The sequence below is a fragment of the Salvelinus fontinalis genome, chromosome 34 (assembly GCF_029448725.1).
Source record: "Salvelinus fontinalis isolate EN_2023a chromosome 34, ASM2944872v1, whole genome shotgun sequence".
In the NCBI taxonomy this organism is placed as follows: Eukaryota; Metazoa; Chordata; class Actinopteri; order Salmoniformes; family Salmonidae; genus Salvelinus; species Salvelinus fontinalis.
In genome coordinates, this window is record NC_074698.1 from 11,736,536 (window position 1) to 11,763,811 (window position 27,276).

Below are 27,276 nucleotides of genomic sequence, written 5' to 3' on the forward strand. Positions count from 1 at the left end.
ACCTCACTCCTCATATGACTCTATAGGCCTACTATGCTGCAATCTGCATGCACCGTAGGCAACAACACTCCCACAAAGTCATTATTGCCAAGGAGCCCAACAAGACCTCATCCTTCAAGTGTGCTTGGATGGATAAGGAACGTGCTAAGCAATTGGAACACACATCTGATCTGGCAGTGGACCTAGATGGGTGATCTAGAGACTGTCAATCAACTGCACTTAATAACAACGGCCTCAGTGTTGCGTAACACCTGATCCATCTGAGGCCCATCTGGGCATTTATTACAGCATGGTGCTGCTTTTGGTCTTTAAATAGCACACACACACACACGCATGCACACGCACACACCACTGTCAAGCGAGACCAATTAAGAAGCTGACAGAAGCTGCAGTGTCTTAGTTTGGGAGCCTATGGATTTCTGAAACAGACGCAGATTAAAGGACTAAGAATATCAACACAACATTCATGTTGGAGGAGAGACAGCAAGACCAGGTGACCACTCTGATTGTGGAAGCAGAGTTTGGATGCAGACTAGAGTTGCCTCTGTGATATAACCACGGGTGTAAACGCAACTCTCTGTTTCTCTTTCCCTCTTTCCCTCCTTCACACCTTCTCCCTGATGACTAACAGAGCAGTGTGACTCTAAACCACGTGGTTTCCATGCCCACGGCGCTGGGATGACAAGGGGATTTTCACCAGGGTTTTTTAAGGGGGAAAGGAAGGAGGGTCCAGCTCCAGTTCCTCTCCTCAGTCTGGGCGTATGGCCTGGCGGTATGCTCCTCTTACATGGAAGGAAATACTCCACATAGCTGCAGACCAGGCCTTGGTAGCGGAGGCCAAGGAGCCGCCCTGTGTCCGGCCCGCTCCGCATCATTAAGATTCAGTGTGTGTCTAGCCTGAGGCAAACTGACACAGTGACATGTGACAGGTTGTCCCCCCGAAACATCCCCGTCTGACATTAAAACGCAAACACAACAGGAATACCCTCTGCAGCTGACCCAGGGATCCAGTGTCATGGCTGGGGAGGGGCCAGAGGGGAGAACTGGCATAATAGGCCTGTCTGGTGGAACCTCATTCCATTCCCCATGTTTGCTCACTCAGACACCAGGGCCGGCTCGCCCTACCGTCCGGGAAAACGCACGCACGCACGCACACACACACACACCACGGGGGATTTTATAGTGCAAAGTCAACACTTGGAAGTGAGTGGCTTTCAATCCAAAGTGAGTGTGAACGTGCTACATACGGTGCATGGGAAAAACCTCTGCTACTGCTGTCCAAACAGTATTGACTGTATGCTAAGATCTAGTGCCAGAGGTACTATGTATGAGAGGATAAGTAGGTCTCTGACGCTGTTCTGTGTGCATACAGTCTATTTATAGAACTTCAATGGCCAACGTCCTGCTGGAGATAGACTATAGACAAGCTTACATAATGACAGACATGCTAGATATCAAGGCAGTAGAAAGTACTGTAGGATGATATAACGGCAAATGCTACTACTGTAACTGGAAAAATGATGGCCGCATCCTTTTAACATCTCACTAGTGACTTCACAGCACGATGTGCACTGTACTGTACAGTGACAGTGTTATGCAGTTCATCACTCTCATAACACCCTCCTGACTCATATACAGCATATTTAATTGCCAGTGTGGGAACCCTAAAATGAAGCAAAGTTGAGCAGGCAACATCCCAATGAATACATTGAGAAAACAGTGCATATATCTTCCTCTGGAAATCAACATGAAAAAAAGGGTGAGATGTGTTTTATATCAGGGAGAGGAATTAGCCCTAAATTGCCACGTCTACTGAATCAGTTCACTTGAAGTTGAGTAAGTTCTGCCCAGGCAAAACGGTTTTTCCACTTTTCTTTAGGGGGTGAAATATTATTGCAAGGGTGGATAATTCAACAGATAAATTATTAAGCCATTCTACACTTGTGAATAATTCATTGTGTATTTCCCATTGGAGCTGGCATGGCGCGCGCACACACACACACACACACACACACACACACACACACACACACACACACACACACACACACACACACACACACACACACACACAGAGCGACAGAGAGAGAGAGAGAGAGAGAGACAGAGAGAGAGAGAGAACCACTTGGCCCATAGCACTCTGTGACTACAGTAGTACACTTACTGTCTCTTTTCTCAAAACTCTTTAGCATGCCCCTCTTAGCGCAACTCTTTAGCGTGCCCCTATTAGCGCAACTCTTTACTGTGCAACTCTTTAGCACGCTCCTCTTAGCTCAACTCTTTAGTGAGCCCCTCTTAGCTCAACTCTTTAGTGAGACCCTCTTAGCTCAACTCTTTAGCGTGCCCCTCTTAGCTCAACTCTTTAGTGAGCCCCTCTTAGCTCAACTCTTTAGCGTGCTCCTCTTAGCTCAACTCTTTAGCGTGCCCCTCTTAGCTCAACTCTTTAGCATGCTCCTCTTAGCTCAACTCTTTAGCGTGCCCCTCTTAGCTCAACTCTTTAGCTTGCCTCCTCTTAGCGCAACTCTTTAGCGTGCCCCTCTTAGCGCAACTCTTTAGCGTGCCCCTCTTAGCGCAACTCTTTAGCGTGCCCCTCTTAGCTCAACTCTTTAGCGTGCTCCTCTGAGCTCAACTCTTCAGCGTGCCTCCCTTAGCGCAACTCTTTAGCGTGCCCCTCTTAGCGGACTCTTTAGTGTGCCCCTCTTAGTGCAACTCTTTAGTGAGCCCCTCTTAGTGCAACTCTTTAGCGTGCCCCTCTTAGTGCAACTCGTTAGTGAGCCCCTCTGAGCTCAACTCTTTAGCGTGCCTCCCTTAGCGCAACTCTGTAGCGTGCCCCTCTTAGCTCAACTCTTTAGCGTGCCCCTCTTAGCTCAACTCTTTAGCGTGCCCCTCTTAGCGCAACTCTTTAGCGTGCCCCTCTTAGCTCAACTCTTTAGCGTGCCCCTCTTAGCTCAACTTTTTAGCGTGCCCCTCTTTGCACAACTCTTTAACTTGCCCCTCTTAGCTCAACTCTTTAACGTGCCCCTCTTAGCGCAACTCTTTAACTTTCCCCTCTAGCGCAACTCTTTAACGTGCCCCTCTTAGTGCAACTCATTAGCGTGCCTCCCTTAGCGCAACTCTTTAGCGTGCCCCTCTAACGCAACTCTTTAGCGTGCCCCTCTTAGCGCAACTCTTTAGCGTGCCCCTCTTAGCGCAACTCTTTAGTGAGCCCCTCTTAGCGCAACTCTTTAGCGTGCCCCTATTAGCGCAACTCTTTACTGTGCAACTCTTTAGCATGCTCCTCTTAGCTCAACTCTTTAGTGAGCCCCTCTTAGCGCAACTCTTTAGCTTGCCTCCTCTTAGCGTAACTCTTTAGCGTGCCCCTCTTAGCTCAACTCTTTAGTGAGCCCCTCTTAGCTCAACTCTTTAGCGTGCCCCTCTTAGCTCAACTCTTTAGCGTGCTCCTCTTAGCTCAACTCTTTAGCGTGCCCCTCTTAGCTCAACTCTTTAGCATGCTCCTCTTAGCTCAACTCTTTAGCGTGCCCCTCTTAGCTCAACTCTTTAGCTTGCCTCCTCTGAGCTCAACTCTTTAGCGTGCCTCCCTTAGTGCAACTCTTTAGCGTGCCCCTCTTAGCGAAACTCTTTAGTGTGCCCCTCTTAGTGCAACTCTTTAGTGAGCCCCTCTTAGTGCAACTCTTTAGCGTGCCCCTCTTAGCGCAACTCGTTAGTGAGCCCCTCTGAGCTCAACTCTTTAGCGTGCCTCCCTTAGCGCAACTCTGTAGCGTGCCCCTCTTAGCTCAACTCTTTAGCGTGCCCCTCTTAGCTCAACTCTTTAGCGTGCCCCTCTTAGCGCAACTCTTTAGCGTGCCCCTCTTAGCGCAACTCTTTAGCGTGCCCCTCTTAGCGCAACTCTTTAGCGTGCCCCTCTTAGCTCAACTCTTTAGCGTGCCCCTCTTAGCTCAACTCTTTAGCGTGCTCCTCTTAGCTCAACTCTTTAGCGTGCCCCTCTTAGCTCAACTCTTTAGCATGCTCCTCTTAGCTCAACTCTTTAGCGTGCCCCTCTTAGCTCAACTCTTTAGCTTGCCTCCTCTGAGCTCAACTCTTTAGCGTGCCTCCCTTAGTGCAACTCTTTAGCGTGCCCCTCTTAGCGGAACTCTTTAGTGTGCCCCTCTTAGTGCAACTCTTTAGTGAGCCCCTCTTAGTGCAACTCTTTAGCGTGCCCCTCTTAGCGCAACTCGTTAGTGAGCCCCTCTGAGCTCAACTCTTTAGCGTGCCTCCCTTAGCGCAACTCTGTAGCGTGCCCCTCTTAGCTCAACTCTTTAGCGTGCCCCTCTTAGCTCAACTCTTTAGCGTGCCCCTCTTAGCGCAACTCTTTAGCGTGCCCCTCTTAGCGCAACTCTTTAGCGTGCCCCTCTTAGCTCAACTTTTTAGCGTGCCCCTCTTTGCACAACTCTATATTATCTTGCCCCTCTTAGCTCAACTCTTTAACGTGCCCCTCTTAGCGCAACTCTTTAACTTTCCCCTCTAGCGCAACTCTTTAACGTGCCCCTCTTAGTGCAACTCTTTAGCGTGCCTCCCTTAGCGCAACTCTTTAGCGTGCCCCTCTAACGCAACTCTTTAGCGTGACCCTCTTAGCGCAACTCTTTAGCGTGCCCCTCTTAGCGCAACTCTTTAGTGAGCCCCTCTTAGCGCAACTCTTTAGCGTGCCCCTATTAGCGCAACTCTTTACTGTGCAACTCTTTAGCATGCTCCTCTTAGCTCAACTCTTTAGTGAGCCCCTCTTAGCGCAACTCTTTAGCTTGCCTCCTCTTAGCGCAACTCTTTAGTGAGCCCCTCTTAGCTCAACTCTTTAGCGAGCCCCTCTTAGCTCAACTCTTTAGCGTGCTCCTCTTAGCTCAACTCTTTAGCGTGCCCCTCTTAGCTCAACTCTTTAGCATGCTCCTCTTAGCTCAACTCTTTAGCGTGCCCCTCTTAGCTCAACTCTTTAGCTTGCCTCCTCTTAGCGTAACTCTTTAGCGTGCCCCTCTTAGCTCAACTCTTTAGTGAGCCCCTCTTAGCTCAACTCTTTAGCGTGCTCCTCTGAGCTCAACTCTTTAGCGTGCCTCCCTTAGCGCAACTCTTTAGCGTGCCTCCCTTAGCGCAACTCTTTAGTGTGCCCCTCTTAGTGCAACTCTTTAGTGAGCCCCTCTTAGTGCAACTCTTTAGCGTGCCCCTCTTAGCGCAACTCGTTAGTGAGCCCCTCTGAGCTCAACTCTTTAGCGTGCCTCCCTTAGCGCAACTCTGTAGCGTGCCCCTCTTAGCTCAACTCTTTAGCGTGCCCCTCTTAGCGCAACTCTTTAGCGTGCCCCTCTTAGCTCAACTCTTTAGTGTGCCCCTCTTAGCTCAACTCTTTAGCGTGCCCCTCTTTGCACAATTCTTTAACTTGCCCCTCTTAGCTCAACTCTTTAACGTGCCCCTCTTAGCGCAACTCTTTAGCGTGCCCCTCTAGCGCAACTCTTTAACGTGCCCCTCTTAGTGCAACTCTTTAGCGTGCCTCCCTTAGCGCAACTCTTTAGCGTGCCCCTCTAGCGCAACTCTTTAGCGTGCCCCTCTTAGCGCAACTCTTTAGTGAGCCCCTCTTAGCGCAACTCTTTAGCGTGCTCCTCTTAGCTCAACTCTGTAGCGTGCCCCTCTTAGCGCAACTCTTTAGCGTGCCCCTCTTAGCTCAACTCTTTAGCGCGCTCCTCTGAGCGCAACTCTTTAGCGTGCCCCTCTTAGCTCAACTCTTTAGTGAGCCCCTCTTAGCTCAACTCTTTAGTGAGCCCCTCTTAGCTCAACTCTTTAGTGAGCCCCTCTTAGCTCAACTCTTTAGCGTGCCCCTCTTAGCGCAACTCTTTAGCGCGCTCCTCTGAGCGCAACTCTTTAGCGCGCTCCTCTGAGCGCAACTCTTTAGCATGCCCCTCTTAGCTCAACTCTTTAGTGAGCCCCTCTTAGCTCAACTCTTTAGCGCGCTCCTCTGAGCGCAACTCTTTAGCGCGCTCCTCTGAGCGCAACTCTTTAGCATGCCCCTCTTAGCTCAACTCTTTAGTGAGCCCCTCTTAGCTCAACTCTTTAGCGCGCTCCTCTGAGCGCAACTCTTTAGCGTGCCCCTCTTAGCTCAACTCTTTAGTGAGCCCCTCTTAGCTCAACTCTTTAGCGTGCCCCTCTTAGCGCAACTCTTTAGCGTGCCCCTCTTAGCTCAACTCTTTAGCGCGCTCCTCTGAGCGCAACTCTTTAGCGCGCTCCTCTGAGCGCAGCTCTTTAGCATGCCCCTCTTAGCTCAACTCTTTAGTGAGCCCCTCTTAGCGCAACTCTTTAGCGTGCCCCTCTTAGCGCAACTCTTTAGTGAGCCTCTCTTAGCTCAACTCTTTAGTGAGCCCCTCTTAGCTCAACTCTTTAGCGTGCTCCTCTTAGCGCAACTCTTTAACTTGCCCTTCTAGCGCAACTCTTTAGCGTGCCCCTCTTAGCGCAACTCTTTAGAGTGCCCCTCTTAGCTCAACTCTTTAGCGTGCCCCTCTTAGCACAACTCTTTAGCGTGCCCCTCTTTGCGCAACTCTTTAGCGTGCCCCTCTTAGCACAACTCTTTAATGTGCCCATTTTACTGAAGCTCCACTCCTAACCCACAGCAGCAATTGAGATGGTTGGTACATATCTTTACTCTGGTGGAAAAACCAGCCTCACTGTAAATCTGTATCTTGTCTGGACACATGCCAGTGTTTGCACATCTCATATAAAGACAGACGACTCCAAACTTGCCTCATGGGCCAGATGCCTTATACTATTCTAAGACAAGTAAATGCAATTTGATTTAACACAATCAAATACTGTGTCTTCTTGTGCATGGACAGTGATTACATCAGCTGATTCTTAGGGCACGCACACACATACACACACACACACACTCATACAACCTCCTCAAGTCTGAGATGTGGTGGGAATAGAGAGGGTGTTTTATCCTAGCCTGAAGTCCCTGAGACTGCTGCTATCATGCCAGGGTCCCAGACGGTACTTTTTCGCATGGAAACTCTCCTTATCTCCCCCAGCAGACAACCCAGTGTGCCCACACAGAAAGGCCTGTCACCTGGGGAGAGAGTGGGAGTAGAGATCCACCTAGACCCAGAGCCCCTCTGACATCCACCCCCCAGACCACTGCAGCCTGGAAGACAGGGTGTGACCATGACAACAGCTACTCCATGTAGCAGCCTTGTAATAGGTATATCTATGAGTTTCCAGTATTTAACAGCCTGGAGATGGGTAGGAATGCTGTGGGGACAAAGAGCAGAGTAAAGAACGGAGATAATAACATGAGCATGACACTCACAAGGACATGACCTCATCTTATAGGGACATGACCTAATTTTAACGAGAACTAGGAGATCTGGGTCAAAGGTTGAAAACACAGAGGAGGTGTGTGATTGGACTAGTTCAACCATGACCATTTATCAACATGAACCTTTTAAGCTGAGTTGGTTTAACTGAGGTTGAGTGGTTTAACAAGATAACGTCTACAGTAGAACAATGCTGAAACCATCTTCTGTCAAACTAAATGTTAGCCTACATAACGATAATAACATAACTTGTTACTCAAAATGCCAAAAGGGGGGGATCACGTGACCCTTGAACGAGATGGCCGCATGAACTAGGAGCTCCGCACAAGTAGTTTCCAATTCCTAATCTTACCTCCACTTCAAGCTTAAACTCATTTAGCTTTAGTCAAAAAGTCATGGCGGCTTCAAAAGGCAACACTACAGGTGACATTTTTACCCGGACTCGAGTACTAGCGACGGAAAAAGCCTCCAAGAAGCAGCTAGCTTCAGAAAAAGCTAGCGCCATTAGCCAGGAGAAAGAGGACCCGTTCCCCCCCGAGGCCCAACGAATGCCAACCTCGCACTCTGTCGAAGACATCTTTTCTGAGCTGAGATCCCAACGTACAGAACTCAACACTAAACTAGATGCCATTAACGCTCAGCTCAGTGCGATAGGGGGCAAGGTGACAATCCTGGAAAATGCTTTGCCTGACATAAACAACAAGATAACCATAAACGCGGGGCGCCTGGACGAGGCAGAGGGGCGAATCCTATCCACGGAAAACTTATTGACAGACGCCATGGAAACAATAGCATATGCTAAAAAAAAAATAGAGCAGCTGGAAGAGAAAACAGAGGACCTGGAAAACAGGGGGCGAAGGAATAATTGTGTTCTATTAAATCTGGGCGAAAAAGAAGAGGGAAACATGCCACTGATCCGCTACCTGCAAGACAAACTTCCCGAGTGGCTCCACCTGTCCACCGACAGGCCCATAGAACTCGAGAGAGCTCACCGAGCACTGAGGCCCCCACCAGCAGCCAGACAACCACCGCGCCCAATCACCATACGTTTCCTGAGATTCACCGACAAGGAACGAGTCCTACAGGCGGCGAAAACCAACACCATTACAGTGGGAAACGCCAAACTCACCGTACTCCAGGACCTGTCAGCTGGAATACGCCGAAAGCGCCGAGAGTTTGACGAGGTGAAGAAATGCTCCATTGACCGAGGCATCTTTAGGGGATTCAAATACCCAAACGAGCTCAGGATTCTTCACCAAGGAGCCCTGCGACACTTCAAAACTCCCGAAGAGGCAAAACGTTTTTTGAAAGACAACCCCGGTCAATGAGAAATGGACCATTGACTAAATGCGATTACTGTTATTACTAAAGGAGGTAAGACAACATATAGCCGATATCCAAAGACCCACCGCCCTGCTAAATTTCATTATAGCCGTCCAATCTATATTTATGTTCCTTTAGCTGAGAGGGATAGGCCCCATATTATAACCTAGGCCTACTGTATGTAGGCTGGGCTATTGATTTTATTTTCTCCCTTTTTTAATGTGGTCAGGACGGGGGCTACGTTGTCATTTACTCAATGCGGGCGGAGAGGATGAGGCATTTCTTTGGTGGGGAGGGGGAGACGTTGTGCGTTGCTAACTGTTCCCGGTCTTTTTTTTGTTGTTGTTGGAACACAGAATTGTGACTGAGCGGGGAGGTAATAGATCCAACGGGATATGTCGAGTTGTTTGGGAACTCGGCTGGGGTGTTCAGAGATTGTTATTTTATGTAAACCATTTATTTTCCTTTTATGTGAACGCAGCTGTAACTACTATCCACCTTTACCCAGAGATGACTTGCACTAAAGTTCGATTACTGTTCGATGACGATGACTAGTACCTTAAATCTATTGACATGGAACTGCCACGGTCTAGGCCATGCAATAAAACGGAAAAAGATACTATGTGCTCTAAAAAAGGAAAAAGCAGACATCGCGCTATTGCAAGAGACACACCTCTGTGATGCTGAACATGCCAAACTCCGCAGAGCTTGGGTGGGACAGGTGTATTTCTCATCTTTCAAATCCAACAGTAGAGGTACAGCAATACTTATCCATAAGAATGTTCCATTCATAATTGACAAAAACATATCTGATCCGGAGGGGAGATTTATTTTGATAACTGGGTCACTGTATGGGCAACCAATTACTATCTTAAACATATACGCCCCTAACACAGATACTCCTGCTTTTATGTCGAAAATGATAACTCTGTTCAATGAGCATTGTGTTTCCTTTGGAGTGTTGGCCGGAGATTTTAATTGTACCCTGAACCCAACCCTAGACAAATCATCTCAAGTCCCCACCACAAATCCTAGATCTGCAAAGATGTTGAACTCTCTTACTAAAGAGACGGGACTGATAGATATCTGGAGAGAGACTAATAGCTCAGCTATGGACTATACATACTACTCTAATGTCCATAACACCTACTCCCGTATAGATTACATTTTTATCCCAAAGAGTTTCATAAATTCAGCCACGTGTACAATCGGACCCATAGCGCTTTCGGATCACGCCTTTGTCCACCTCCGCTTTGACCTCTGCAAAAACATCCCGAGATCAAAGAGCTGGAAATTCAACACCTCCATGCTATCAAACGAAGCATTCCATACATTGGTAACTACATGGATAGACAACTACACACAAGACAACAAAGATTCTCCTGTTTCTCCGGCCACAATGTGGGACGCTGCTAAAGCCACACTAAGAGGTCATCTAATTGCATATGCTTCCTCTAAGAAAAAAGCAATGGAAGCACACAGGCTAGATCTGGAGAGGGAGCTGGAACGCTGTGAAAAAGTACATAAACAATCCCCAGACAGCACCTCCTGGAGTCAACTTAAAGCAGCCAAAGCCAAACTGAATTTGGACTATACTCGGGAGATTAAAAAAAAAGTTTTCTTTACTAAACAGAAATACCATGAGTATAGCAATAGGCCTAGTAGATTGCTTGCTTATCAATTAAAAAAAGAGCAGTCAGAGCGTACAATTATGGCTATCCGAACAGCAGAGGATGAGGTCACATATGATCCAAAAAAGATCAATTTAACTTTTCATGAGTTTTACTGCAAACTATATACCTCTGAGAGAAAACACACGGAGGCAGAACTCCACTCCTTCCTAGAGGGAATCTCGCTACCTAAACTATCAGAGACCGACCAAGAAGATCTCAACTCCCCCTTCACCCCTGAGGAGATCCTGGAGGCAATTACCTCCATGCCACCTAACAAGTCCCCAGGCCCAGATGGATTCCCCAGAGAATTCTACAAAGCTTTTTGGCCCCAGCTTAGCCCTATTTTCATGCCAATGCTGGAGGATTTTTGCAAAAACGGAGTTCTCCCAGACTCAATGCACACAGCTCGCATTACAGTGTTGCTCAAAAAAGACAAGGACCCCCTATCCTGCTCCTCCTTCCGGCCCATAAGCTTGTTGGATTTCGACTACAAAATAATTACCAAATTGCTCGCCAAAAGACTAAACACTCTTCTTCCCAAAATAATAAAAGCGGACCAGACGGGATTTATTAGAGACAGATACTCTTCTGATAACATTCGCCGTCTTTTTGATATTATTGATCAAGTAAACGCACAGAAGACCCCTGTCCTGCTGGCTTCACTGGATGCTGAGAAGGCGTTCGACAGGATGGAGTGGAGCTTTCTGTTCTCAGTCTTAGAGAAGTTCAACATGGGCCCAAACTTTATTAAATGGATCAAATCACTATACTCTCATCCAAATGCCATGGTGACTACTAACGGACTGAACTCTGACAGATTCCCTTTGGGACGGGGCACAAGACAAGGGTGCTCGCTGTCCCCCCTGCTCTACTTGTTGGGGGCGGAGCCCCTGGCAGAGTTGATAAGGAGCAATCCAAGTATTATGGGTGTTCCTGCAGGCGACCGGCAGCACAAGATTTCGCTTTACGCGGATGATGTCTTGCTCTACATATCCAACCCTGAGAAATCCCTTCCTCCCATTTTAGACACAATTGCTCAGTATGGCACGTTTTCAGGTTATAAGATTAATTTTAACAAATCCACTGTCTGCCCTCTCAATATTACACTCACCAGTTCTATGAAGACACTATGCCCATTCCAATGGAAGACACAGGGGTTTCAATACCTTGGGATATTCATAACACCAGAGCTGAATAGGCTTTTCAAGGAGAATTATCTTCCACTCCTGGATCGAATCAAGAACAACCTCCAAACCTGGATCTCCCTCCCAATTAGCTTAGTAGGAAGAATTAATGTAATCCGTATGAACATCCTCCCTAGACTGAACTATTTATTTCAGATGCTCCCATGCTATCTCCCAGCTTCCTTTTTCAAAACAATTAACCAAAGCATCACCAAATTTATATGGGGCAATAAAAAACCTAGGATCAAGCTCTCCACTCTATCGAAACCTGAATCTAAGGGTGGTCTTGCCCTTCCCTCCCTTCAATTGTACTACTGGTCTGCCCAAATCCGCAACATGCTAACATGGATCACAAACAGACAAGAGTCAACGTGGATCCAGATAGAAGCCCAATCTTGTGGTTCATTGCCACTAAGCTCAACTATATTCATTGATAACTTTAGTGAAGTGGGCAACATAGCCAAAACATTTGTGATTTACAGTACCCTACGAGCGTGGAGGGACTGTAAGAAATACCTGGGCATCTCCTCCCAAATATGTTCTCACTCGCCTATAGTAGGCAACCCAGACTTGCCAAAAGCCCTGAGAGATGCCAACTTTAATCTTTGGCATACTCTAGGAATCAGGACCTTTTCAGACCTATTTCATCAGAAGACCACTACACTGAAATCCTTTCAAGAGCTCTGCAATGAATTCAATGTGCCAAGATCCCATTTTTTTAAATATCTACAAATTAGACATGTCATCTCCTCATTTACTTCCAAGAGGAGGTTTAGAACTCAGTTGAATGAAGTTGAAACCCTTCTTGTCACAGCACAATCCATTAAAGGCAAAATATCCTATATCTATAGACTCCTTTCTGAGAAAGGAGGCTCCTCCTTTACTCCTTTGAAAATAGTATGGGAAAAGGACCTTGGTCTGACTATCAGTGATGAGTTATGGGCGGAGGTTTGCGACAGGGTATACTGCTCCTCTACTAATGTAAAAATGAAAGAATCTAATTACAAATTTTTGTACAAATTTTATTACACTCCCCTGAGACTCCATAAAATGAAAACAGACATTTCTCCTAACTGTAATAGATGTACCTCTGAAAGTGGAACCTATATGCATGTATTTTGGAGCTGTAGAGAGATTGCCAGATTTTGGCAATCTATACATACTGCTGCACAGAAAATACTAGATGTACAGTTTGATATGACCCCGTGTCTCTATCTTCTTAATGCCCAGCAGGAATTTGTTCTTGATCCTGACAGAGAAAATTTGCTCATGACCATTACATACTTTGCTAAGAAATGTATTCTTCTATTGTGGGCCTCTAATACTTCTCCTACATTTAAAATGTGGATTGACCAGATTGTTGACTTTCTCCCTCTTGAAAAGCTCACTTATGACCTCCACAAGAGACAGCCCAAGTTTGATAGACTCTGGTCTCCACTACTCAACTATATTTCAAATTGGACAGAGTGAATAGGGGAATCAGGGAGATGAGCAGATGCGTGTTGTGTAAGGTGCTGTAAAATCTAAAAACTAATTATTGGCTCGTCATCTCAGCTAAGGCTGGAAATAGCTAATAAGAACCTTGATAGTGCTGCTGCAAGTTTTATAATTTAAATTTTGTTATAATTATTATTTGTGTGTGTATGTATGTATGTATGTGTGTGTGTATGTATATATATATATGTATGTATGTATATATATATATATATACATATATAAAACAATTTTTTATTATTATTATTATTATTATTATTATTATTATTTTTTTTTTTTTTTTTAAGTCACATCTGTGAATGTGGAATGTGTTTGGTTGGTTGATTGAAAACTTAATAAAACTTTAAATTGAAAAAAAAAAAAATGCCAAAAGGGTTATCCAAGTAATAACATTACTCAACATTTCATGATTGATGAACATGACACTTTTACACTCCATAATAAATCACAGTAATTACATGTGTATAAATAAAATACTGTCTCTCCGCTCTCTGCACTGACAGTTTACTTATTCACAAATTCAAAACAGTGCTATGAAACCGGCCTGACAGGGCAAGGGAAACCACTGGGTGAGCCACAGCATGCAAATCTGAAACAGCCCTCTCTCTCTCTCTCTCCATAATCAGTCAATCGATAACATTAGCATTTGACTTAGCGACCAAATTTTTGCGTGTTTGACCTCTTGACCTCTCACCGTTGGACATAGAAGTGCCTGTATGGATTTACATCCTCTTGAGAGACAGGGCAGCTTTAACAAAACAAAGGAAAACAAACTCAAAGCAGAATGTCTCACTTCCACTACTATCCCCCGTAGAGAGGCTCCCAGATGCATCCCCAAACTAGCTAAACAAGCGCCTTATTGTCTGTAGAAAGCAGTCAGAAGCTGCCCTTCCTGTTAGCCAAGTGAGCTAAGAGGGGACTCAGCAGCAGCATGACCAAACAACATGTGATCCCCATCTAAATAGTTTCCAGCATGATATCAGCCTGAATCGCTCCCGCCTACAAAAGGCTGCATTGTGTGCTGGGCATCAGGCTGATGATGTGCATGGGGCTGAAGGATGGTCATTGTTGTGGAGACTGGTCCAAAATTCCTCCTCAACGTGAGAGAAGGAAGGGGAAAACCAGGCTGACTGAAGGATTCATTCCTTTATCGATCAAAACTGGGGTGTCAGCAAGTTCTGTGTTTAGCTAGTAACTTTCTGTGTGCATGGAGTTCGTTAACCCCATCATGGTTAGGAGGGTGTAAATGTGGACAGACTCCAGCTGTATCGGACAGACAGCGTATCTTGTTATGGAGTCCTTCAGACGATTTATTCTGGAGGTGATACGGCCTGCCACCACCGTATTACTCACTGTGGGCACTCCTAAGTTTATTTCCACGCTCTGGCCAATCAACACGAGTAAAAAAACTTCACAAAGAGACGCCATCAACTGTGTGACCTCACATCCTCCCTGAAAGACCACCAGCATGGAGAGGTCAGATGACTGCTTATTTAAGACGTGCTGGGAGGAAGTGGGGAGGAGAGGAGGAGCTGAAGAGACCTCCAAATGGGAAAGCAGGAAACACACTGCTGTCTGGGAGGCTTCTCCACAACGTCCACCGCGCACAGCACAAGAAACAACACACACTAATCAATTTCATCCCAACACCGGCTATGAGGCATTCCTCCCCTCCAAATACCACAGTAGAGAACAACAGCCACCCCTCCCTCCTCCCTCTGTCCTGTCCCGTCAGCTCCATCTGGCATCTCCATGCAGTGTAAAATCTAAGCTGTTGTCTCTATTGAGGAGAGCAGATGAAGTGTGGCCTGTTGCTCTGGGACAAAGGAATTAGCCAGACTACACACGGATTTAGCCAGGGGAGAGAATGGGCATTTGGCCTGTCCAAATCAGCCCTCTGATCTCCAATCAAAGCCAATGAGGTCAAACCTTCTGATAAACTGGCCAGGGAGGGACTGGCAGGAACACCCACCCTCTGTCTGTCTGTCTGTCTGCTGGAGTGAGGGATCAACTGACACACCATCAGAACAAACAGTATTTGTTTACTAAACTCAGGTTTAGTCTTTGAATACTATTTGAACCCACGTTTGACAAACCGCCAGAGAAAAGTAGCTTCACCATTATGTCCTAAAAACATAGGCAAATACTGAAAGGTTAATTTAATGACATTTATAATCCCATGGATTCATTAATTTATCCATTTACTACTAAAACTTTCATTCATATATTAAATTGGAGGGAATTCTACAGTGATTGTAATATGATTCAAAGCCTCTTCTAATCCCTTCATACAGATTTGCTTGACCTTTATGGTTAATTAACAATTCTCTATTCTCTCTATCTTTCATTCGTTTTGGGTTTGGAGTGAGTCAAATATGTATTGGGTTTGCAGCGAGTCAAATATGTATTGGGTTTGGAGTGAGTCAAATATATATTGGGTTTGGAGTGAGTCAAATATATATTGGGTTTGGAGTGAGTCAAATATGTATTGGGTTTGGAGTGAGTCAAATATGTATTGGGTTTGCAGTGAGTCAAATATATATTGGGTTTGGAGTGAGTCAAATATATATTGGGTTTGGAGTGAGTCAAATATGTATTGGGTTTGGAGTGAGTCAAATATATATTGGGTTTGGAGTGAGTCAAATATATATTGGGTTTGGAGTGAGTCAAATATATATTGGGTTTGGAGTGAGTCAAATATGTATTGGGTTTGGAGTGAGTCAAATATATATTGGGTTTGGAGTGAGTCAAATATATATTGGGTTTGGAGTGAGTCAAATATATATTGGGTTTGGAGTGAGTCAAATATGTATTGGGTTTGGAGTGAGTCAAATATGTATTGGGTTTGCAGTGAGTCAAATATGTATTGGGTTTGGAGTGAGTCAAATATGTATTGGGTTTGGAGTGAGTCAAATATGTATTGGGTTTGCAGTGAGTCAAATATGTATTGGGTTTGCAGTGAGTCAAATATATATTGGGTTTGGAGTGAGTCAAATATATATTGGGTTTGGAGTGAGTCAAATATAAATTGGGTTTGGAGTGAGTCAAATATAAATTGGGTTTGGAGTGAGTCAAATATGTATTGGGTTTGGAGTGAGTCAAATATGTATTGGGTTTGGAGTGAGTCAAATATAAATTGGGTTTGGAGTGAGTCAAATATGTATTGGGTTTGGAGTGAGTCAAATATGTATTGGGTTTGGAGTGAGTCAAATATATATTGGGTTTGGAGTGAGTCAAATATGCATTGGTTTGGAGTGAGTCAAATATGTATTGGGTTTGGAGTGATAAAATGCAAATGAATTACTTAAAAATCATACAATTTGATTTTCTGGATTTTTGTTTTAGATTCCGTCTCTCACAGTTGAAGTGTACCTATGATAAAAATTACAGACCTCTGCATGCTTTGTCAGTAGGAAAACCTGCAAAATCGGCAGTGTATCAAATACTTGTTCTCCCCACTGTATATTGGGTTTGGAGTGAGTCACATATGTATTGAAGAACACCGTACTCTTCATGATATCACTTCCTCAAACCAAGAACATTCTTGCAAGGAAGGAAGTGACCTCAACTGGTTCAGCAGACGTGCGGTTTCTGGTGAAACATGTACACAAATGAAAAATAACACACAGAATACACACAAGCAGATCGAAGGAATTGATTTCCTGACCAGCATCACAACAAACAGGGTCTGAGGCCTAATACCTGCTATGACCAGTCATAATATTAAGACTGGGGGCTTCCTCTGGGATGTTACAGCTAGTGATAGGGGCAGAGCACTCACTGCTAGTGCTTGAGCAGAGGACTGGCAGGCAGGGCATGGGATGGTGTCCTCAAAGCCAAGTGACAGGGGATGGAATGTCCCAGAGCATGTGACACGTGCCATCTTTCAGCTGTAACCCCCATCACAGCAGGGGCCAGAGATGAACCACAGACTACTACAGCATACTGCTGCTATGTAGTACCCGTCTCCATATGGCAACAAGGCAATTCTACAATTGGGGGCAACAATCTGAGGTTTCAATTTATTCAACACATATACAGTCACTTACACAGTAGCTGTTGAGGATGTGTACTATGGATCTTTAATCTTCTACACAGAGTGACTCCAACCAGACAAACCCATTTACCTTTGACATATACACTACCGGTCAAAAGTTTTAGAACACCTACTCAGGGTTTTTCTTTATTTTTACTATTTTCTACATTGTAGAATAATAGTGAAGACATCAAAACTATGAAATAACACATGGAATTATGTAGTAACCAAAAAAGTTTTAAACAAATCAAAATATATTTTATATTTGAGATTCTTCAAATAGCCACCCTTTGCCTTGATGACAGCTTTGCAAACTCTTGGCATTCTCTCAACCAGCTTCATGAGGTAGACACCTGGAATGCATTTCAATTTACAGGTGTGCCTTCTTAAAAGTTAATTTTGTGGAAATTATTTCCTTCTTAATATGTTTGAGCCAATCAGTTGTGTTGTGACAAGGTAGGGTTGGTAAACAGAAGATTGCCCTATTTGGTAAAAGACCAAGTCCATATTACGGCAAGAACAGCTCAAATAAGCAAAGAGAAATGACAGTCCATCATTACTTTAAGACATGAAGGTACATTAATACAGAACATTTCAAGAGTTTTGAAAGTTTCTTTAAGTGCGGTCGCAAAAACCATCAAGCGCTATGATGAAACTGGCTCTCATGAGGACCGCCACAGGACAGGAAGACCCAGAGTTACCTCTGCTGCAGAGGATAAGTTCATTAGAGTTACCAGACTCAGAAATTGCAGCCCAAATAAATGCTTCACAGACACATCTCAACATCAACTGTTCAGAGGAGACTGTGTGAATCAGGCCTTCATGGTTGAATTGCTGCAAAGAAACCACTACTAAAGGACACCAATAATAAGAAGAGACTTGCTTGGGCCAAGAAACACGAGCAATGGACATTAGACCGGTGGAAATGTGTCCTTTGGTCTGGAGTCCAAATTGGAGATTTTTGGTTTCAACCGCCAGGTCTTTGTGAGACAAGTGTGGGTGAACGTATGATCTCAGAGTGAGTATTTTTGTGCTTGATACACTGCATCATAGTCTCCTGAGCACCATCAACAGACCGTGAAAATAAAGTCAAAACGTTACAATGACGATGCGGTTTAGACGCATGTCTGTATTTCATATCCCTCAGTATTTAATATGTGCACCGTATTAGATGAAGAGGAGAAAAATAAGCTAATAATCTCTGTTTAGTGATCTTTTTTTGGAGCTACATTTGGCCATTCTCTCAGCTCTCACATGCCCTGGAATCTCCCCCACACATAACATTTGATTGACCTGTTTCAGACAAGCCCCTCACCTGTATCCTTACATCTTATTCCCTAATCTAACAAGGTGCCATAGGATCCTCTATCATCAAGTCATCTCTGAGGAAGTGAAGCTGGCCCTGGGGGATCATCAGAAGGGAGGCCAGCCAGGGTTCAGGTCTGAGGGGTCGGGGAGAGAGAGCAGGGGCGGACGGGCCTGCTGCAGCCAGCTGTGCTGCACAGAGAGTCATGGAAACCCCCAAACACAGGCACAGGAAGGCTGGGGCTATGGCTGGGGCAGACCCCATGGGAGATACAGTAGGCTGAAGAGGGCCTCCTCCGTCCTCACCCTGTAGATTGGGCTGAGGAAAACACAGACTCCTCCACAGAGATGAGCTCAATGTGTTGACAGGGGAGATAAGGTGGGGGACAAGGGATGACACATATCCCAGCTTCCCAGGTGTGCTCGTCATTGTGAGAGAATCCAAATAAACCCTCATCAGTCAGGTAACAGGTTATAGTGTGACTGAGTAATTAGGAGAGACAGAGTGGTGGTGATGAGTGTGCATTAGTCAACCCCTACAGCAGCAGAACCAACTTGACTCACTGTATCTGGGTTACGTCCCCAGACTGAAGAACCTGACAGACTATTCACTGATTTCTTTTTCTGTTGAATCGCTGCTCTACATGCAAATGTCCTTCACTACTGTGCTCGCAACCAGAAGAATCCAGAAGACGGCTTCATTATTGCAGTGCGTGACGTGATCAACTGGGTGGCAACACTGGCATCACTGGTAGGCTTTACATCATCTTCCTGGCACAAGGCAATGCCAAGCACAACCACTGACAACTGGCCAATGGATGGAAGAGTTGGCATGGATCTGAAGTGTAGCACAGGCAGCAGACAAGAACAGGAGAGTAAACTAACGGGAAGGACAAGCAGAATTTCAGGATGACGTCATTACCAATTTCAATTGTTGTGACACAAAGATCTTAAAACACAACAGAACAGTTCAACTACAGAACCTTCCTGTGCTGTAGCACTTGGACGACTTCACTACTTCAGAGTGCTTTAACAAGAACAGCCAAGGCACACACTCCCTTACAGCAAGTAAGGGACCATGGTGGTCCCTCGAAACTGGAAATGTCAAACCTTCTGTCCAAGGGTAGCAGTGTGCTTCAAGTTTCAAGTACAAAGTGTACTCGGAGTGATCCAAGTGGTCTCCCTGTCAGTTATCATTAGTCATTCCTGGATCCACCTCCTCCCATAGGGCCAGGCAAGTCCAAGTCACAGAGCTGTTCAAAAAGCACACCCTCATTTCTTGGAAACTCCGTTACAGAGTGAGTTGGGCCCAAGGTATGTGATGGAGGTGGTGGTGTGGACTGTTGGTTGAGACTGTCCAGATATTACTGTGTATGACTCTGTGTGCTCTTCCATGCAGGGGAACAGTCTACGTGAGTTTATAGCGTGATACACTAATAGGGCAGGGTTTCCCAACTGGCGGCCCTTGGGTGATTTTCTTTGGGTTAGGGTTTGGGTTAACCCTAACCCCCCAAGTTTACTAAGCAGAAAAGTTGTTTTTGCTGTTGGACATAAAAGACTGTAAAACCCCCAGCAAATCAGCTCCAAGTGATCTTCATTATGGAAATCTGTTCCAAAGTATTCCCACGCACAATAGAGCGTAATACAGTACCCTCTGAAATTATTAGGATAGTGAATAATTTTTTCTTCTTTTGAATCTGTACTCCAGCACTTTGGATTTGAAATGATACAAAGACTAAAGTGCAAACTGTCAGCTTTAATTTGCGGGTATTTTTTATCCATATTGGGTAAACAGTTATGATAGCACTTTTTGTAAACAGTCCCCCCATTTTAGGGGACCAAAAGTATTGGGACAAATTCACTTATTTTTGTATTAAGGTAGTCAAAAGTTTATTATTTGGTCCCATATTCATAGCACGTAATGACTACATCAAGCTTGTGACTCTACAAACTTTTTGGATGCATTTGCTGTTTGTTTCGGTTATGGGTTGTGTTTCAGAGTATTTTGTGCCCGATAGAAATGAATGGTAAATAACGTATCGTGTCATTGGAGTCACTTTTATTGTAAATAAGAATAGAATATGTGTCCAAACACTTCTACATTAATGTTGATGCTACCATGAATACGGATAGTCCTGAAGGTATTGTGAATAATGATGAGTGAGAAAGTTACAGAGGGACAAATATCATCTCCCTGTAAAAATGCTAACCTCCCCTGTTATTGTAATGGTAAGAGGTTAGCATGTCTTGGGGGTATGATATTTCTGCGTCTGGAATTTTCTCACTCAACATATTCACGATTGTCACGTTCCTGACCTGTTTTCTGTTGTTTTGTATGTGTGTGATGGTCAGGGCGTGAGTTTTGGGTGGGCAGTCTATGTTTTCCGTTTCTATGTTGGTTTTGGGTTGCCTGGTATGGCTCTTAATTAGAGGCAGGTGTTTTGCGTTTTCCTCTAATTGAGAGTCATATTAAGGTAGGAGGTTCTCACTGTTTGTTTGTGGGTGATTGTCTTCCGTGTCAGTGTATGTGCGCACCATACGGGACTGTTTTATTGTCGTTAGGTATTTGTAGTCTGTTCCTGTTCGTTCTTCACGTTGTATGTAAGTTCGTGTCCAGGTCTGTTTACTTCGTTTTGTTGTTTTGTAAAGTATCAAGTGTTCTTCGTGTGTTTAGTTTCGTCTTGTTTATTAAAATTCATTATGTATTCACAACCCGCTGCATTTTGGTCTTTCGATCCTTCTATCCTCTCCTCGTTTGAGGAGGAGGATTACGACACCCGTTACAACGATAGTGAAACTCATGGTCATTGTATCATTTTTGTTTGGGCTTCTTGCGGTCAATTTGCAGTCTACAAATGATTTGTAATTATGTTACGGCCCCCTGACCATCCGCTCAAGAAAAAATCGTCCCGTGACTGAATCTAGTTGATGATCCCTGCACTAGGGGCTGAAGGCTTGCTGTGCCAAAGATAGGGTCGGAGAAGGCAGGCCGCCCTATTTAAAAATGTGCTCTCAACTGTAACAGTCCTGGGATATTAACTATAGTTGTCCCTCTCCAATCCTTGTGTCTGTCTGGCCATTCAGTCTTTTAAAGAGATAGTGTGTGTAGGAATCTAACACTATGGACAGTCTGACAGTAGAGACCTGTACTAATGGGCTCTAACTGAAAACTGAAGAACAAAGATTTCTCTTGAGGATTTTGCAATAATGGACTTTGTTGGTGTACATCAGAACGCCCACTTCCTAGCAAAAGGGCGAGGAAAAGTGCTGAATGTGGTATATGTTATTTTTAGTCCTGCACTCAAGATTCCTGTCGAATAAGAACAAGACTGACAATAGTTCCACTAACTGTCCACTTGACAACCATTCAAAAAATGAAGCCTATATTTCATCTGTTTTGAGTGGCAGGATCTGAATTGGACTAGAGATTCTGACTTGTTGTGTAAACTCTGTGTTATGAGATATTACACAGGATCTGCACTATCCACATGTCAACAGCTATGGAACAATACGTTCCTATGGACCCCTTCTTTTTTACCTGTGAAAAAGACAAACACCCTTATAGTTTCTGTCTACAGACACAGAGCTGGAAGATCAAAATACACAGAGCAGTTCCTCCTCCTTGGAGCTCTAGTCTGCTTGGTGGGAGTACCCACAACATTCCCATGGTCCTGAGAATGGCGAGTGCCGCCAGGTTAACCAGTCTCAGACCAGACGCCACCCCATTGAGAACAACAACCAATGGAATCCAGAAAAACCCCAGCAGCAAGGATCATGCCCTACATTTCATCTCATCAGACTAAGCCCCACCTAAAATCAGCTTTAAACAAATAATAACATTAAAAAATCTATATTAATCCCTATATTCAGTTAAAGGAAGTTCCCATTCTGCCCTGTAGTCATAACAGGAAACATCGGTAATTGAGTTTCTTGGGATTCCTGACTGTGGATTCCAACATAGGTCATGGCTGAGTTTTGATAGATGAGGTGCTAACATAGGGACTAAGAGAGAGAGAGGAGCAGGCAGAATGGCTTGCTGGCAGACAGAGCCTTGGAGACCAGAGGTAGACCTGAAATAGCATTACGTCACATCTGACTGAGTTTGCAGTCCCGTCTGTTGGCCGGGCCTAGCCTCTGCAGCACAGGCCCTACGTGCCACCTCCAAGATGTAATGGGAGGGTTACAGTTAGCTGCTTCACGGCTGCTTTCCTGGGACTCACATAATCAAGGCCTGAACACTGACAGGAAACTCACAGACCAAAGCAATGTTCCATTTATTCATACACGGCCAAACTCAAGACACCCGAGGGAGGATGACTGTGAATTCAAACAAGTAGCCTCAATGGCCACGCCAACTCCTCACACGACACAAAATGGTGGGGGATTGGTTTTGATGAGGTTTTTTCATTGTGACTGTTGGGAACTAATGTGAAGGTTTGTGTTTTCACTTGCATGTAGAGAAATGCTTTCAGTGTCTGACAGCGTGAGGAAAACATCTTCCTGTTCACAAGTATTCCACATAAAGCCTAATCCCCACGGCATATTCTCCACGGTTCATAGATTGACGCGACAAATCATTTTTGCAACGTCTGAAAAGAGTGGTCTGTTTTTGCTTATCAACCATTCCTGAAGCCTTGACACAATCTGACACAAACTCCAGGCTGACTACAAGCACATCAAAGTTATTGACGGTCGTGGTTGAGCAAGCACCAATGGGGCCCAGATCAAAGAGAGCGCAGAGGCAGTAAATTGTTCTTCTCTCGCCATTATTCTTCAGTGAAACTATACCTGCCATGCTTGTAAAGCACCGTCTATCTGTCTGCCGTAGTGGGAACACTCTTAACTGATCTGCTGAGCAAAAACACCCCGCTTATTGTAACTAAAGCTGCTCACCAAGTTGGTTGACATGTTTAACTGCAAGACAAGAGATACTGTTGCTTTGCCCTATATTTTACAACTGCAAGCTCGCTTCCACAAACAGAGGAATCCTCATTTGAGATGTGGATACACATACATAACTCAGATTGTTGGGTGTGTGATTCACGTGAGAATTCCGTGTTAGGATTTAGCCCACACTAATGCTACAATTAACCCAAAAGGGTAAAGCATTTTCAACCACAGATATGCCTGTGGTTGAAAATGTCTTCTCTTCAACAATTGATATTACTTTGATTTATACTAACACTATAATTACTAATAAGAGAGCAATAATAATGAGCTATTACATCATCCCAATGGCATTATAGCACACCATAGTCATCACTACATGATTATAATCTCTGGGTTTCACATGATGTAGCAAGGCCTTTTGAAGCCGCAGCAGGCAGCCTGGGTTGATTTAGAGAAGCATGTGCTCAGCACACACACACACACACACGTACACACACACACACACACACACACACACACACACACACACACACAAACAGAACAAGAGAGAGAAACACAGAGAGAGAGACAGAGAGAGAGAGAGAGAGAGAGAGAGAGAGAGAGAGAGAGAGAGAGAGAGAGGAGAGAGAGAGAGAGAGAGAGAGAGAGAGAGAGAGAGAGAGAGAGAGAGAGAGAGAACAGTACAGAGACTAGGGTAAATACCTGAAGGCCATGGGCAAGAACAATGTAGTTTCATAACAAGACAGAACGGTCTTATAGACTAGATGTAACATAGTAAACGTATGATATGTTATGTTTGGTATGATTACATAAGATAGAATTTGCTTAAGGCAAAAACAAAAGGAGGGTGGTTGGTCGGCGATAGGTAGGTGGGCCCAAAGGTTGCGTGTCGGTAACATATTTGTAACATATTGTACGTTTTGCAAATTCGTCAAATATTGTACGAAATGGATGATGGACATCCACAAATGAATACAAACCATACGAAATGTAACATATCATACTAAATAGAGTGTCTTGGGTTTACGTACAGAATCATACGAAATGCTCTGAGACCATGTTAATCAAGAAGATCATTCCAGGAAATATGGAACTGCTTTTTTTTTCGTACCAAGGGGCTGCATCATCGACTGGACGGAGCAGCAGAGGATCTGCCATGACACATCCACATCTGAAAACGGGTCAGCTTTTCATCATGAAGTGATTAGAACAAACACCAACACAGAACACAACTTCATGGCTGCCTTAGAAGGCCTTACATATAATAGAGATGCATGCACGCTACCATGCTAGTGTCCCTCCCCTAAAGATAAAAACAAGACCAAAACAAGTCTGGCACTGTCTGGTGGGTTCAAAACAGGACTCCTGAGGGTGAACCCGGTTCAACCCAGTAACCCAAGTGAAAACAACACCACATGGAGAGAGAGTGAGTGTTGCACACTTAGCAAGACTGACTGATAGATAGACAGATACTGCACCATGACTCATGTGGGCATGACTACAGTCCAGTGTGCCCCCTCAGCAGCTCCCTGCTACACCCACATACCAACCAACCAACACAGGCCTGGCTAGCCCATTCCCACCTGCTCCCTTCAATGCCAGCTCCAGAACCCCTCGGTTTTTCACAGGAATACGCTCTCACAAAATGCCACACACCTTCCTCCACACATGCCTCGCACTGTACACACACACACACACACACAGGCAACGGTAATAGAGGATGAACATGACCGTCACTATCACACATGATGGCCCTGCCTGCTGTATCTGTGTCATGACATCAGTCCTCATGATGATCCTGTGGATGGCCATGTGCTGCCTGCCTGGCCTGCTGCTCCTCTCACTTTGCCAAAATAACACATCTGAATACATCTCTCATTCCTGTTGCACACAGGGGGCTATAGTGCAGTGTCCATTGATCTGGTAGCACAGTGGAGGCAGACGCCTATGCTATATTGTGGAGTCTAAACAATGGCATTGCATTCATGACATGTATGAAAATGTTAACAAGCAATCAATTACCTAACAATTACTATTAATAGTTCATAACAGAATATTGATAATGGTCGTCATGAACAATCGTTGGAGTACAAGGTGAAAGAGTACAGCCATAATAATTGTATTCCAATTATTTTGCTTAGAAAACACCTGAAACCACTTTTTCCAGGAGAAAAATGATCAGAGGAGAACTGTTACATTCATCACCTGACAAAAGACCTAAGGTGTAAGCCTGCGTAATAGCAGTCATATTATGTAGTAATGCCTTGCTATGTGCTCCTTTACAGACCGGGCGTGCTACTGTGCTACAAATGAACATGCAGGACTGTCGTGAAGCCTATAGGCGCTCGCGGAAATGACAAACATTTATAGAATAGAGGCACTGGTATTGAGGTGATGACAAGCTGTCATTCACAATCACAAATATGCAAAACGAATGACAGGTATTATATTGTATAGCGATACACGTAGATCTTTCCAATCTACAGCACAAATGCATGTGAACCAGGACATTCAAAACAGGTTCCAATATCAAATAGTACAATTCGTTCGATACATTCCCTTTGGATCGTGTGAGTAGGCTATCGATCCCGGTGTAGGCTATCGATCATACAACTGTGCGCACACGAGACAGAGGGACAGATCGCTTTTTCAGGATCGTCTTCTTAACATTCTATTTCTGATGTTTTAAATCCTATATACACTAGCACTCTAAACCCAGCCTATTCATGTAGTATACAAATAAACTTACCCTTATCAAAATCAAATCCTATGTTTCCCGTTGCGGAGAAAAAATCTGGTTGTAAAGATTTCAGATCCCAGTTACTGAAATGTGATGTCACTTCATTCTGAGAAGGAAAAATAATTATTTATTTCGAGTCAAACAAGAGTCTATTTATATATCCTGGAACTAGTGACAAAACGTTAAGACATTCCCAGATATGTCTATTGGGCTCCTATTTTCACAGGCAGTGTCCAGCGCATTCCCACACCGCAAGGCTCAACAAGGGTAAGTTTTCTTCCGCTGGTAATTCAGTTTCACCGACCGAGAACCCCGCCCTTGAGCATAGGACAAGACCGTCAAACCCACCAGCCAATCGGTTTACATGGACAGCCACTGCCGCGCTCGGCGCTAACCGGCTGACGGGCGTGGCTAAGAAGAGATCAGGTTAAAAATATTAAAGAGACAGGATCGTAACAAATCATGTCCGCTCTCATTTGGCACTACCCAGACATTGGCCCATCCAGAGAAATCATATGACATGACATCATAGGACATACCTGACCAGCCGTGATCAATAAATTGTTGAATCATGTGTCAACTGTAACTGAAGGTTATTAGCACACTTAGTATTACTCCCGTCTTCATACCTTTGTAGGCTACTGATGTTGTAGTTAAAGTAAGGCCATGATCATTTCAACAGATCTGTTCAATATCTGTTCTTTATATCCCAGTCATAACAACTTTATTTGTAAAGCAAGTTTCAAGCATTAATCAAACTGAAACAAAACCACGGTCCTAACATGTTAATGAATAACAGATGTGGACAGAATGACTCTGCATAGACATGCATGGTCCCGTGTCTCAAGGGTCGCTGTTGTGAGAGCAGTCATGTGATACTGTTTCACATCACATCCTTTTAGATAACTGAACCTAGAAGCTTGACATAACTCAAACCCCATCCTGTCTGTGTTTGGTCAATTCCATGGACAAGTGGCTAGACACCTCTAAAAATAGATACATAAATGACTATCTTAGGCAGCCTGTCCTATAATAACCTACTGTAGCCTAATGAATTCCCAAGATAATTGTATAGAATAACATCTGTGCTGTCGACTGTGTACTGTTCTAAAGTATTCTATCACTTGAGTTTTAGTTAGGCATTGATGGGCATATGAACAGGCGCTACATATGAGCATGTCTTCATGATTACTCACTCTACTCTCCAAGCCTCATGTGCCTTCCTTTCCCAACCCACGGACCCTGTTCCCATACGCCAGCCATTTCCTCCTGAGAGAGACACATGAAAAGCAGAAAAAACACACACGTT

At 44.5% G+C, this 27,276-nt stretch overlaps 1 protein-coding gene across 3 annotated transcripts in view; it reads right to left on the reverse strand.

Moving 5' to 3' along the window:
- LOC129833103 (inactive rhomboid protein 1-like) overlaps positions 1-26,403 on the reverse strand; it is a 62,560-nt gene extending 36,157 nt beyond the window's left edge. Inside the window, exon 1 of one of the 3 annotated variants that reach the window (XM_055897406.1) lies at positions 25,977-26,381. The gene's annotated coding sequence lies outside the window, so the exon portion shown is untranslated. Of the gene's footprint in view, positions 1-25,976 lie in introns of all 3 variants that reach the window. The other 2 variants (XM_055897407.1, XM_055897408.1) reach the window with 2 other exon arrangements.
- Between the last annotated feature and the right edge of the window lie 873 nt (positions 26,404-27,276).